We start from the raw sequence: 15,866 nt of genomic DNA, 5'->3' as shown, positions 1-15,866 counted from the left end.
TTAGTGCAAAACTACAATAGAACAGGAAGCCACAGTGCCTATCTCCATTGAAAGAGCAGCAGATTTTTTTCATTAGTTCATTCATGTGGGAATTTGGAAGTGTTGCTAGGAGAAGGTCAGCCCTGGACTGCATTTCTTTATTCTAGAATTGCATTATAATTTCCTAGTCTACATTGGCAGTTGTGATTCCATGTGATTGGCGGGTTTTGTTCATTTGTTCATTTCCTAGTCCCTATGGATTCACGCAATCACCTGCAAACCACGTGCAGCAGGTGAAGGGTTTTGTGCATTTTGTGTCAGCTTTACGAAAATTTTAGATTTGAAGCTTTGTTGTCTTTTCCGTTGATTTGGGCCAGGCATAGGGCAGAATCCGGCAGATTTTCAGCCATAAGATATCTCTCACACTGCTGTAATTTTGACCACTACTTGCCATCTTCCCCAAGCAATGGACAAAGCTTGGGATTAGCCTTCAAATTTGACCTGCCAGCAGCACTGATTCTTATCCGCCTTCATCATTTTCTGAAATTTTGCAAGGTTGACAGCAAAAAAGATTGGAGAATGACAATAAGTCCTATGGTGCAAACATCATAGCTTCTAGAGAGAAGGACAATTCAATCTTGAAAGTGCAATCTTGACGAAGTCTTTAACTAGAGTGGTTTGGGCAGTCCTACCTGGTTCATTAAGACCTAGCAGCTGTGTGGCTAGGGTTTGAGGTGGTTCGTGACCCCATTGATTCCGGCATTGAGAGTTGGTATATTAATTTGATACCCACAGGAATGGCTCCACCTTATGCGCCATATTACGATGCCAGTTACACTTATGGTGATTGCCAGGCCACTTGTGTACGATGGATAGATGCTCTTGAAGATTATCATTAATACTATAGTCGAAACCATCATTAGAGAATATGGCGTGTCCGAGAAACCGTGAAGCATGATACTATGCTTTCATGGGTCGATTTACTGAAGGAACACCGTGAACAGGGCCTCTCTTCTCTTCCTTGATGGGAAGAGGTTCAAGACCATTTCTTGAGACTTTATGCACCCTCCATCTATTGGCAATGGCACAAGGCAGAAGTTCGACGTAGGGAGCAAGAGGCTAAGTGAAGACAAGAAGAAAAATCCAAACAAAGAGAATTTGAGGAGTTGTAGTTGAAGTGGAAACGAGAAGCTAAGGCCAGGCAAAAGCAATGGGCCCAAAGTGAGGCAAAGTGGACCAAGAACTTGTCTTAATTAGGCAACTGAGTCTCGCACAGACATCTCCTATTCCTACATATGAGGCTAATGATACATATGTTGAGACTAATGGTGAGGACTAATGGTGAGGAGGAGTTGCATCAGGAGGTGTTAGGAGAGCAGATAGAGGATCTGATTTCTATTGAGGACTCTGGAGAGATTGAGGGGTCTACTTCAGCAATGGATTCATTTGAGGCACCATTAGAGGAGCACATTGATGCAGAGGGACATATGGATCTTTTTTCTTTTTTTCTTTTTGAAAATTGACTTTTATTAACCCAGAAAGAACCAAAGAGGGGACAAGATGTCCCTGCACGGACTACAATAATTCCAGCCCAAAGAAATTACAATAAAGTGAGTTTCAATAACAGTAATAGCCTTCCCGTCCCCATTCCCCATTACATCACCCGGAATACTAATCTGCATCGAATCCAGCAATACACCCTGTTTGGCCAACTCATCCGCCATTTCATTCGCAAAACGCCTTCTGTGTTTGATTGTTGGACGAATCCGTCGTACTAGATCCTTAACCTCCGCGATGTAATTTTGCAACCGTCAGGGCCCTTTTGAATTATCTGATGCCCACGCGACCACATTAGATGAATCCCCTTCAACAATAAGGGGGTTAGAGGAATGTGTTGAATACCATTTGATTCCAAACAATAGAGCTCTTCCTTCTGCCTGTTTGCATCACAAATCCCTATCGCGCCCGAGTAGGACATCAGTATATTCCCCCTTGACTAATAACATAACTAGATGCAAGGACTAGCACTTCTATCACAAGACGCTTGTATTTGTAAAGATTTCTTAGAGAGATCAACCTCAATGGTGAAGCTCTAGATTTAGCATAAAAATTCTCCTTGATATGACAGAACCATTAACTCTATACGGAAGCTATATATTCAAGATAATGACGTGAGGAGTGATAATCAAAAGAAACCTGTCGTTCCTTTCCTGACTCTAACTTCTGCTTCTTATCTCTGTCACCTATAAATGGGAAAATGTCATAAACAAATCCATGGATTTTCAAGAAATTTTAGTAAACGATGTAGGAGAAACAAAGGCATTGTTAAGTATCGCAATGTATTCAACTTAAAGTCCAATGTCCATCTCAAGAGCACTAATATGAGATTTTATAGATATGATGCATTGTAAAACATGTCTTCACCAACTGCAGGTAATTACCAACGGTCATACACTCATGTCTACAGGAAGAATCAAAACAAACATTCAGTCTTATTATCAAGGAAAAATCAATATTCCATGCATTTCACTCATACAGGCTTATAGAGAAATTAAAAAAAGGTGGGGGTAGCTACATTTGCCATTAAAATTTCAAATTTAATTTAAACTCTATTTGAATGCTTTGATTACAACAAAGATCTTCACTAGGAAAAGAAAATAAATGTAATATCCATATGAAAGTCGTAGAGGAATATAATATCCATATGCCACAAGGATGTCGGAATAGATATTTCTATGGATGCATAATAAAAGAACCGCTCCTTCCCCTTCTTCAGCATACAACATTAGCAAAAGATTGTAAATATTGACACTGATATATGCTTCTCCTTATAGAGTTAATGTTTCTGTTATCAAAGGAGAATTTTTATGAACCTTATAGAGTAAATGTTTCTGTTATCAAAGGAGAATTTTTATCATAAATATATAGCTTTCGTAAAGAGTTCATGTTTATGTTATATCAAAGGAGAATTTTTATGCTAAATTTAGAGTTTCTCCATTGAGGTTGTTCTCTCTAAGAAATCTTTACAAATACAAGGTTCTTGTGACAGAAGTGCTAGTCCTTCCATCCAGTTGTGCTAATAGAGGATATGATAGTAAACTTTTCGATAACATCCTGCAAGAATTATCTATGAACATATTCAAGCAAGTAGTTAATTAACACGAGTTTCATAGTTTAAAAATTGAAAGACTAGGTCAAGAGAGTCACCTAGTCACAATAAAAGAAATTTAGTGAGGTATATTAATCTATGAAAAAGGTTTGCAGAAACTTAGCACATTGCACAAATATTTAATCAAATATACTCAAATGCAAATTTAACATCCCCAGATTAGAAAAGTTGCAGAAAAAAGAATACATGTGTATGCCTGGATGTAAAATTAGTGATGCAAATCATTAAACCCAAAAGTCCCAAAGAATTATTTAAATATGCATACAAAGGATGAAGAAAGGTGCGGCAGGAAATGTGGGTCCAAAGAGTCTCTTGTTGATGTCGGCAATGACTCCCGACTACAAAAAAGAACCAAAACTTCCATTTCAGACCATTCCTATCTACTTCGATGTATGCTGAATTTTTAAGACATTTTACAACTAATTTTGATAATACTTTTTAAAGCTAAAATCAGCAGGTTTATAGACTGACAATTTTGAGCTTTTCCACTTTAAAAGGTTCCAAAAAGGGGAATGGGAGTTCATTTGAGTAGGGCTTCATGTTAGAAGGTCTCCTTTTGAGTTAAAGAGACTACTAATAGTTTATAAACCAATTCCGTAAATCCCTCAAGTTGTCAATAGTGTATGAACCAGAACTACAATGTACACAATCTGTATACTTTCTAAACTGGAACATTTACTTAATTGGAAAGTATTGTACTTAGGATGAGATTAGTAACTTGTATTAGGAGAAATAGTCTCCATTAATTTTTTGGAGGTAGGAAGTCTAAATTTAGTTGTTTCATGATAGCTTTTTTTTATCTTCTGAGTTTATGCAAAAACTAGTTTTAGTTACTTAAGTTTTAACAATTTAGAGCACAAAGGAGTTGCTTTTGGGTTGATTTAGAAAGTACTATTAGTCTAGAATTAGAAAGATATGGTTTACACCCTAGAAGAAGCTTCATGTGCTTGGGTTGGAAGCCATCTTTGGACGGCAATTTTTCTACTCAAAGTGCTTGGGATACCATCCTCCATCACATTCCTTCATTCATATCATTCAGCTATTATATGCAAGTAGTTGAAGACCCGTGCGTTGCACGGGGACGGAAAACAAAGAATCAAATGAAAAAAAAGAGTCAAATGAAGCGAACGAAAAATATATATGTAGACCAAAAGCATTATAAATTTCCAACAAATAAAACCTGCATAGATATGTATCCCTCATGCAAGAAGTGATTAATGTTGGGATAAATACCGGGAATATTAGCAGATCCTCTCCTTTTTCAAATAGCTTCGCAGGAAACGGTATATGTGTATTTGTAATAAAGGAAGGAGAAAACAAAAACGTCGATAAAACGGAAACAAAAAACAAAGAAAAACAAAGAATCAAATGATAGAGAGACTACAATATCTATTTATCAAAAACAAAACATGCATATATATATGTATCCCTTATGCAAGAAGTGATATTGTTTTATGGTTGTAGCATGTTTTTGAATGATAAAAAGTACAGTTATTATCCACAATGAAGAATTTCATATCTAATCAAGTTTCACATCAATAAATTAACTTAAAGTCATGTTCAAGCAAATCCTCTTCCAAAATGAAATAGTATTGCATAAAAATCCCGTCACAAACTACAAAAAAAAGAAGGAATTTGACCATAATTGGCCACTCAGTCACAAACTGAGAAAAAAAATATGAAAAATAGAATTAACTATCTTTCATCCTTTTCTTCACAAATCCCTCTCTTCAAAAAATAAGAAAAAGGCGTAAGAATAATACAAAACAAATAGCACCCTCAAGCATCCCAAATGAAAACTCAAACCCATCATAAGTAGGGTTGCAAGTTGGGTCGCATCAACCCAGCCCGCATCAACCCGGCCCGAAAAAAGCATGGGTCGGGTTCGGTAAGGAGTTGGGTCGGGTTTAATTTTCCAAAGCCCGAGTGATTCTCAGGTCGGGCCGGTTTTAAAGGTGGAAAACCTGGCCGACCCGAGAACCCACTTTTTTCCCTTTTTTAATATTATAAAATTATACTTAACAGTTATAACTTCCGCCTCTCTCTAAGTTCGTGACCCTGCTCCTCTCGCTCTAACTTCCACCTCCGGCCTTCATCTCCCCTCTTCACTACCTCAGCTGGACGGGAACTGAATCGCCTCCGGCCTCAACTTAAACCAAGGTCTCTCTCTCTCTCTCTCTCTCTCTCTGAGCAGAAGCAAGAAGGGGGTTTTCTGGTTTTTTTTTCAGCCAAAGTTTTTGCCAAGAACCTGAACCTAATCAGGTTCAGGTTACACCAATACCACCACCACAAACCCCCTCTCTATCTCACTATATTTTTTTTGGACAATTTCAGATTTGATGTTTTAGGCTTTTCTAACATGTGGGTTCTGATTTGGGTTTGGGAATAGGGTTCATATTCTTCCAGATTTGGGTTTGAGATTAGGGTTCCTTCGAAATTAGCCCACGAATAAAAAAGAACCCTTTGAGATAAACGACCTCCTCTCTCAACTCATTTTAGTTGTTCAAGTGTTCGAATCTAATAGTATAAGGTACACATCTTTAAATTCCTTTTTTGCAGGGTTCTCAGTCCTGACTCTTTTTCTTTATCTCATCGCTATTAATTTCTTTATATCTCATCTTTGATACTAGGTGGAGTATCCTTTAGATTGGGCAAAAGATTATGATACTTTTTTTACGAATTTTATATCTATTGCAAGTTGAAGGTATATTTGCTGACCATTTTCCGTTGAAACCCGACCCGGCCCGATCCGACCCGAAAAACTACCTCGGGCAGGGCCGGGTTTAAGAATCCCGTGTTTTCCAAAAAAAAAACCCGACCCGACCCGAGATACTTTCTCGGGTAGGGTAGGGTTTTAGAAAACCCGACCCGCCCGACCCGAGTTGCAACCCTAATCATAAGTAACCCACTTAGTAGCAAAATAACACAATTTCCTTCTCAGTGAACACACCATGTCATGGGCATCCTCTTGGATGAGAGAGAGGGGCTAAACCTCCATGCTTTTCTAGAAATGAGAACAACAGTGTGTTGCAATGAGTAATAACATCATCTAAAGCCTAATTCCCAATTTCAACGAACCACTGATCATGTTTTCTCCTATTTAAACTTTATTTGATTTTTCCAAGTAATATATGTTTTATATAGATGGCCTTCTCAGTTGACTTCCAAAGATACTTAGTTCACTATCCTCAAATATTGGGCTACCTCTCGTCACATTTCAGTGGGGTTCATCATTAAGGCAATGCTTGCATTATATTGAACACATCATGATAGTATCCTTTACATTTTTATGATGTTTTGACGCTTTTTTCCTGATTTAGTTCTCTTTTTTGTGATTTTTGCATGGAAATAGAATAACTTGCATGTTCTGCATCCTATATATATATATATATATATATATATATATATATATAAAGCGGAATCCTATAAGCTATGGGTGGCAGCCCCTCCTCTATCCCGCAATTTTAAAAAAAATTGTGACTCTTTAATATCCCACGTAACTCTTTAATATCCTTGAAACCACGATACTCTTTAATATTTCCAAAAAAAGATAGATATGCAATTTTTAAAAAAATGGTAACTCTTTAATATTCCACGTAACTCTTTAATATCCTTCAAACCACTTTACTCTTTAATATTTCCAAAAAAAAGATAGATATTTCAAAACGCATACGGTGAAATAAAATCGTGCCTGATATCCCGCCCTACAATACAGCCTACTGTTATTTCTTTCGTTTCCCGATTTTTCTCTATAAATTAAGTAATAAAATCTCCCCCTTGTAAATGCATCCTCGTTTGGATTTTACACGCAACGTTGTGGCCACGTGGCACCCATCTGTATGCCGAATTTCAAAAGTCAGAATTCCAAAAGTCGTTCGTATCTACGTAGAGTAGGATTATTTTTATTTTTTTGAAATGGTAATATATTGGAAGAATGGAACCGAGATGGTCCAAAAAAATACAAAGAAAAGAAAAATTAAATAAAAAAAGACTAAAAATACATTTCACGGAGGGAGATGATCAAACCATTCCAAACCCTCTTTAAAAAAATTAACACATACGGAGAAGGGGCGTATGGAAAAAAATACAGAGAAGACGTGATTGGAATGGTGTCCAGTTAAGGAGAGCTTTCAAAGATCAAGTGAAACGTAGAACCTAATTTTTAGGGGTGTATTTTTAGCGTTAAAAAAGGGCTGATTTGGCATCTCTTCGGGAGGATGGGTGCTTTTGGAAAACAAACCGTGAAACGGTACATTGTGACATCCATTATTATCCGTTGTTAAGGAGAATTTTCAAATTTAAGTGTCACGTGAGATTGGAGGCTGAGTTGGCAAAAGTGGGGACGTCCACATCAGCAAAAATGGTTGAAAGTCAATCATCTTTAATATAATAGATATATAACGTTTTCTGCGCGATACCTCAGATAAGTTATCTAAGCAAGAGCTCAAAAAAACATATGGGCCCACATTGTTTGGATGATCCAAAGCATTCATTTGGATAGTCCAAAGATAGATAGAGTGTGCACAAAAAATCTGCTCCACAGGATTATCCTAACCCTTCGATTTGTGGAGGTTAAAGTGGATGGGTATAAACCTCCACAAATCTGTCCATTTTTAACCTCCAAAAATCGAAGGGTTAGGATGATCCTCTGGAGCTGATTTTTTGGGCACACCCTATCTATGTAAGGGCTTATCAAATTAATGCTTTGGATCATCCAAACAATGTGGGCCCACATGATTTTTTGAGCTCTTGCTCAGATAACTTATCTGAGGTATCACGCAGAAAACGTTTACTAGTAGGACAACCCGTGCGATTCACGGAGGGAAAAGTTATTTTAGATCGAAAATAATGAAAGTTGAATGAATGAAGAACAAAATATATGAGTTATGTATTATGAGGTTTATAAGCAGGACATTTGGGAAAAGTCTTTCTTTTCATAACTTTCAAATAAATTCTTGCAATATAAACAGGGAATTAAGGATGCCTAAAATCTGATCAAGATCAAATGTGTCGGCGATGACGTGGAATACTTCTGAAACTTGGGTTGCACCTTAAACGCAAAATGCATCGGTAAGTTGGTTCCAATGATGTGGTTCTTAAGACCCGGACATCAATTCTTGCCAGAGAAGTTGGTTAGCCCCATTGTATTAAGTCTTAACACCGCCGCCCCAGAGGTTTCTTATTAAGTTCAACCGCTGCCAGAAACTCAGCTTCACTCTCCTCGTCTATCACTTTCCCCCGCAAGTGTTAAAAAAAAGAACCAAAGGACCAAATGATTTCTGGTCTAAAAGATCACCAAAATTCATGAAACATCATCTAACTTCAACAAAAACTGTGGTTGATGCCCCTAATCCCATTCCATCCCATCAGATGATTCCAGGTCCCCTATTAAACAACCAAAGCTATCTTACATAAGCTTAAAACATCAAACATAATGGTTGCATCCTTTTTTTTCTACGATAGTTTGAAGTTTACTTTTACTAAAATGCATGCTCAGCATGAATCACAGGAGAGAGAGAGAGAGAGAGAGAGAGAGAGAGAGAGAGAGAGAGAGATTTACTTCACCTTGAATACCATAGCCACAAATAGAATTTTCAGGCTACTGATAGCTTAAAAAAAGTGAAAACAAAACTCATGACCAAAACAAAACAAAAAATGGCATTGAAATCCACCTAATCTATGACTTACCCAAATTCAATTGTCTCCTCGTTTTCAATCAATGTTCAGCAAGCACTTTGGCCACATCTTTCATACTGCACCCCCAAGATCTCATCCCTGTACATTTCATATGTGCATAAATCTAGTGAATAGGCACTGTATGGTGTGGAACATTGAAACCATATTTACAATGGAATGAAAAGTAAACCCAAAAATATAAACAGAGCAAACATAAAATGCTATTTACCACTCAAAACTAAAAAGAACAAAACAATCCAAGTCTCTCAATCCTTACCCACATTAATCCCACAAGTAAGAAGAACAAAAAATAGGCAACTGAGAATTGTATTAAAAATAGCCATAGCCTAGCAATACAATGTTTTATCGTAAAAACAGCCATCCGTCCACACACGGTCCACGTATTAGAGGAGGGACAGAAACGAATCTTCAAGACTAAAGGCCTTTCTATCAAGATCTCAATGGTTTACGAATGGAAATAGGCAGAGAGAGAGAGAGATAATAATTGACTTTGTGCTGAGTCAACGATGGGAGTGGCTAAGTCAACTTACTGGTTATTTATGAAAATTATTGCTTTGGTGATTTTTTGGGCAAAGAGTCTTCCTCAGTTTCAATTTGTTTCAGCTTTTGATCTATGGGAAGGTTGGAGAATTGTGTGTTGGGAAGGGGTGAGGAGAGAGAAGATAGTTCAAAGATGGGAGGCTTCTCCTGAAGGGTATTTGAAAATAAACTTTGACGGGTCTAGTTTGGGTAATCCGGGTCCGACAGGTATTGGTGGACTTGCTAGGAATTCTGCAGGGGTGGTGTCTTGGGCTTTTGCGGGCTCAAATGGTAGAAGCGACTCATCTAAAGCGGAAGTTAAAGCGGCTTTCCAAGGTATACATCGTCTGAGTAGGGATATGTTCGATAAGGTGCTTGTGGAAGGTGATTCTTCTAACGTAATCAGTTGGCTATCTGGGAAGATTACACCTCCGTGGCGCTTTCTTAGCTTCTTTGAGGAAATCGCCGACCTTGTTTCAGGTTCATCCATAGTGTTTAAATTTGTTAGAAGATCAGCCAATGGTGAAGTTGATTCCCTTGCGAGATCGGGGGTCCATAAAGAGGGTTTGGAATGGTTTGATCATCTCCCTCCGTGAAATGTATTTCTAGTCTTTTTTTATGTAATTTTTCTTTTCTTTGTATTTTTTGGACCATCTCGGTTCCATTCTTCCAATATATTGCCATTTCAAAAAAAAGAAAAAAGAGAGAGCTAATGATACCAAAAATATAAAGATATAAAGAAGTCCAGAGATTAAAAGGACTATCTTTTTTTCTTCTTTTTTTTTTGCAATCTAATCAGATGAAGAAATGCTACAATAATCAAATACCAATTGAAAATTAAAAGATCCATCTATAGCATACAGAAAGTTCAACAGCTGGCTAAATCTAAATAATATGGTTTTTCGGTAAATTAGATGTAACTAAATCCTAAAGGAAAATGATATTCCACCCCCCTCTTAAACGGATAAAATCCCCCCCCCCCATTGTTTATGTGAGAACAGTTCACTAGATGAGGATAAATTCACCCCCTTTAACGTTTTTGTTTGCCTTGAAAACTTAATGAAAAACATTAAAAGGGGGATTATGATTAATATAGAGGGATATCAACCTAAATTGAAAGTGCCTCTTGATAAAAATTGAACAAGGTTGGTCCTTTTTTCTTCTTTTTTTTTATGGGTAAGATGGGTTAGGAATACCCCTATTAGTGCGTTAATTACATCCGAATGTACAGAACTCTAGAGGAGTCATCAACAATGATTTCAAAAAAAGGTTAGGGAAAGGGATGAACAGGTAGAGTGTCTCCTTTGCAAGGTCAATCTTGTTTGCATAGGTAAAAAATCAAATATAATCTATATCAAATATTAAGAAAGGTGCTTACCTCTTGGAAAAGGAGAAGAAGAACTCTGGCTTCTATTACTAATGCCGGTACTTCTGAGAAATGAAGAGAAAGTGAAAGGCTATTAGTAGTGGCCTAGAAATTGGATGATTTCAAAATCAAGTGAATAGGCATAATGGAAAGTTGAAGTATCGACGATCTCGGTCCCCTTTTAACTACAATAAAATTGGCTACCATTGAAAAAAAAAATCAATCATGTCTACAATCAACTTCTAGAACACTTTTTTTTTTCTCAGTCCCCTGTTTTTCTTCTTGTCACCAACTCTGAAGGTTATCTAATAAGAGTGCAGGAGTTAGCAAATAAAGTCAAGCTACAATGCAGATAAGTAGTAGCATGCAGAAACTGACAACCAAAATATAAAGGATGCCAAAATAGATCCATAGGTTCGCAAATGATGTAGTCTCTAATTATTATACTAATGCATGCGATGAAAATTATCTTCTGGCACTGATGATGAGACAGTGGTTGTAGAGGGTATCTCAGGCCTAACAAAACACAAACTGCATGAAGGGCTTACATCATGGAGAAAATTTGTAGTCAAACATGAACACCTTTTCAAAAGTATCATAAGCAAAGAAGCAACAAATAATGATCATGGTGTATAGACCCATGTTTTATTCCAGTTATTTTACTTCACTTTTTTTTTCCAAAACCACAAAATTCGATTTACAATTCCTCTCACAAATTTCTTTTGAAATCCACAAAAACCTTTGATCTTGGCATGCATATCAACAATAAATTAGAAATAACGAACAAAACATTCTTCTCCAAATTAAGAGGGAAATAATATGATTATGATTAGTATAGAGGGATATCCACATAAATTGAAGGTGCCTCTTGATAAAAATTGATCAAGGTTGGTTCTTCTTCTTTTTTCTGTGGTGTAAGCCATACTGTAGTTTTTGAAAAGTACTGGAGACCAATTAAAAACCAACTAAATTGACTACTATAAAAACTGAAGTCACATTTACAGTTCCTTGCCAATGAAGTTATTTATAATTCAAACACATATTCTGTATCACAAAGCTTATTTGCTGTTCAAGTCCTTGTGTATCCTAATTACTAACCACATATTTTGGTGAGAAGGTTTCTCTCCATGCCACAATTTTGTATGATTATAAATAATTACAAATTCTCTGCTGTTCATATGGTGGACCATGCCACAGATTGGATGACCTCACTGGTTCAACCAATTGCCTTCAAAAGAGTGGTTGATGACAAATCACAAACAATCTACCGTTATGGGTCACAATGAAGTTTTTTATAAATCTCACTTTCGCACAAATAAAAAAGGAAAGGAACACTTTATATCTTTCTATATTATGTAAGATGAAACGGGGGAGAAGGATTTAGGGGTGAAAGTAAGACTATACATAAAATAAATTGAGGAAGATAAATTACCGTCACTTCCTTACGTCTGCAAGTGCCAAAACCTTGAATAGAAGATGCAGTTTCTCTCTTCGAGCAATCAATGGGATAATAGGAATGATGGAATGGTGGAGAAGTCAAAGAGATTGGAGAGAATTAGAAAGGAATTGGAACGAAGAAGGGAAGAGAAAACGTTTGGGCTGACCTATTATTTTGGAAATAAATCAGGGATGAAATGGAAGGGAAGACAAAACGTTTGGGCTGCCCTATTACTTAGGAAATAATCTGTTTGGTTGCTTGTTTCGGGGGGAGGGGGGGATTGTAGGAGTTTCAAATGCATGAGATCTCCCAGAGATCTCCCTAGAGCATGTTTGGTTGTCATTTACACCTTTGACTACTAGACAACTTCTGGACATCATTATTGGTTTTTATCCTAGTGTCGCCTACGTGGCGGAGATGTTCCCTCCATAATCTTATCCCCTTTTTTCACCAAAATGGAGAAATTTGTTGGGAGAATTAAGAGAAATTCTTGTCAAATTCTCTCTCTCTCTCTTACTTTTCTCTCTCTTCCACCTATATTTTGATAATAACGCCCTACATCTTCCGCTAATTTCCTCGCGCAACCAAACACTACTCGCAAATCTCCCTCCTAATATTCTCCCCATCTTCCATTCTTATCTAATTCTCTTTTGACTTATTTTTCTCCTATTCTCCCAGCCATCTACAAGCAACCAAATTTTGGTGCTGCGTACACATCCCGTCATATATGGTAACGTTTAATTATAAAGGCCATATTTTTAAAGGATACTAAAAACATTTGGTAACGTTTTGGAAGGAGATTTAATGGGACATTTGGGAACATTTTGGAAGGAGATTTAATGGGATTTTCGGAATAAGAAAGGGCTCGAATCGTTTTGGAAACTAATCGGCATCATTGCTATCGAATCGGTTTGTATAGGGATTTTGGACGGAAGTTTTTGCAAAGCAAAATTCCACGTTAGAAATTAAATGCCAAGTAGATTCGATGGGGAAGGGGAGGGCCGCTACATCAGCGGTGAATAGTAAACCAACCAAGAGTAAAATGACTTCACAGAGAAGAAGGCGGATGGATTCCAGATCCAAATTCTTTTATCCACCCCACTTCTTTTTATATAGCAATTCTCAATAAAAAAAAGTAACCGAGAAATGGAGTTTAACTCCCTGTCAAAAAAATTCCTTCTGAAGCTAGGCTTCCAAACCACCTTGGTGTCCACCCTCTCAAAACAATCACACACCAACACATCTTTCTTCAAAGCCGCCGAGAACAAATCAGAAAAAAGAGTCTTCAAGGGTTCCTCAGAGCACCAAGCATCCACCCAAAATTTTATACGATCCCCTTTGTAAACTTTAAACTGAATACCCTCCTCAAATCTTTGCTTGAACCTCAAAATGTTTCGCCAAACAGTCCCACCTTTTTTACTATATGAATCGTCCGAGCACCAATTCCTATTTAAAAAGCCATATTTGCTACCAATCACCTTTACCCACAAAGAAGATTGTTCCATACCAAAACGCCAAAGCCACTTTCCCAACAATGCACGGTTGAACTCTCTCAACTTTCTTATCCCCAGACCACCATTCTTTATCGGCATACAAATGTTTTCCCACTTCACTAAGGGTATACCACCCTTAGTATCGGCACCTCCCCAAAGAAATCTTCTTTGAATCTGTTCTATTCTCAACACTACACTAACCGGGCAATTGAACAAAGATAAGTAATACACTGGTATATTAGCTAACACTGCTTTGACCAAGATGAGTCTCCCCCCCTTAGAAACAAGATTTCTCTTCCAAGTTTCCAACCGACTTTCTATCCTTTCCACTATAGGAGTCCAGAGCGCTTTTCCAGGTTTTCCCACCCCCAATGGAAGCCCTAAATACAAGGAAGGCAGGGAATCCAGCCTACACCCCATCACCTTAGCAAACTCCTCAGCTTCGGAAGGGGGAAGATTAATAGCAAACAAGCTAGATTTCCTAAAATTTGATCTTTGACCACTAACCAATTCATAGCATCTTAGAGTAGCCTTCAAATTTAATATCATCTTCCTATCAGGGGCACAGAAAAGAATGGTATCATCAGCAAATTGCAGAAGAGAAACTTCCACTCTATCACATCCAATAACAAAACCTTCCAGCAGACCCAAGCAACAACCTTTACTCATCAACCTACTAAGAGTTTCCGAAATGATAACAAAAAGAAAAGGAGAAAGGGGATCCCCTTGCCTTAAACCCCGGGAAGACTTGAAAAAACCTTTTGGAGAACCACTTACCAAGATGGAAAACCACGCAGAGGAAACACACTTTCTCATCCAACCTCTCCACCGATTTCCAAAACCCATTCTTCCAAGCAGAAAATCTAAGCAATCCCAATCCACTCTATCATAAGCTTTCTCCATGTCTAACATACATAGCACACCTCCAGCTTCACTTTTCGAGTAAGATTCGATAACTTCATTTGCGATTAAAGAACAATCCAAAATTTGCCTCTTACTGACAAACGCACTTTGACTATCCGAGATAATATGGGGTAAGACCACTTTAATTCTATCAACTAACACCTTAGCCAATAGCTTGTACAAGCACCCCACCAAGCTTATTGGCCGAAAATCAGTCACCTTAGTAGCACCTTTGATCTTGGGTATTAAAGTTATAAAAGTAGCCCCTGTGCCTCGGTCAAGAGTCAACCCCTCATAGAAGTCTCTAAAGAATCTTAGAATATCACATTTCACAACCGGCCAGCAAACTTGGAAGAAAGCTAGGCAAAAACCATCGGGTCCAGGAGCTTTATCTTTAGGCATCGAAAAAAGACCTCTTTCAACTTCCTCTTCTTCAAACGGTTGTTCCAGATTTGAGCTAACCTCCAGATTCAAACTCTTAAACTCCACTTCTTCAGGAATAGGGCGAAGAACTCCTTCTGAAGCATACAGAGTAGAATAAAAGTCTATTATGGCTGAAGATACCTCTTCCTTAGAGCTAATTAAAGCACCATTTACTAAAATAGACTCAATTCTGTTCGACCTCCTTCGAGCACTAGCCATCGCATGAAAATAAGCAGTATTCTTATCACCCTCCACCAGCCATTTTACCCTTGATTTTTGCCTCCAAGATATTTCCTCCTACAGCAATAGCCCTTTGTGTTCCTGTTTAACATTCCCTAACTCCTGCCAATCTTCCTCAGAGCTTAAACCACACTCCTCCAAAGCGATTAATTTTGTTATTCTATTTGCCAACCAAAACTTTCTACTATTTACCTGCTGATTTTGCTCCTTAGACCATTCTTTTAACTTGATTTTAACAAACCTAAGCTTTTTCCCAATCACCACATCTGCCGGGCCCTCAAAACTGCATGAAGACCACCAACTCCCCAATCTATCCTCCATCTGGGGGAAACTAAGCCAAGCCAACTCAAATCGAAAAGGGGGAGGACCCCACGACTCAAGATGAGGGTCAAGAAGAAGGGGACAGTGATCCGAAACCGAATGCACCAATGCTTTCTGAGAGCTGTCAGAAACTAAATTCAGCCACCCTGAGCACATAAGAAATCTATCCAGACGACTCCGACTAGGACCTCTGGACCACGTGAAGGAAGCACCCGCTAAAGGAAGATCGATTAGCTCAAACTTTGCCACAAAATCAGCAAAAGGCTTTGATCTGAGAATTGGTTCTTACACAACCTAATCTTTCCCCTACTTTCATAA

General features: G+C 37.9%; 1 long non-coding RNA gene across 2 annotated transcripts in view; it reads right to left on the bottom strand.

The window, feature by feature from the left end:
- Positions 1–15,866, bottom strand: part of LOC143851676 (uncharacterized) — a 46,679-nt gene that overhangs the window by 23,575 nt on the left and 7,238 nt on the right. The window contains exon 3 of one of the 2 annotated variants that reach the window (XR_013236450.1): positions 2,176–2,222. This is a non-coding gene — a long non-coding RNA (uncharacterized LOC143851676). Of the gene's footprint in view, positions 1–2,175; positions 2,223–4,379; positions 4,418–15,866 lie in introns of those variants that run through there. The other variant, XR_013236449.1, reaches the window with a different exon arrangement.

The sequence above is a fragment of the Tasmannia lanceolata genome, unplaced genomic scaffold (assembly GCF_043159265.1).
Source record: "Tasmannia lanceolata isolate RefF3 unplaced genomic scaffold, GAP_Taslan_0.1 ptg000018l, whole genome shotgun sequence".
Lineage (NCBI taxonomy): Eukaryota > Viridiplantae > Streptophyta > Magnoliopsida > Canellales > Winteraceae > Tasmannia > Tasmannia lanceolata.
The sequence above is the reverse complement of the archived record's forward strand: the minus strand, read 5'-3'. Positions and strand labels throughout refer to the sequence as shown.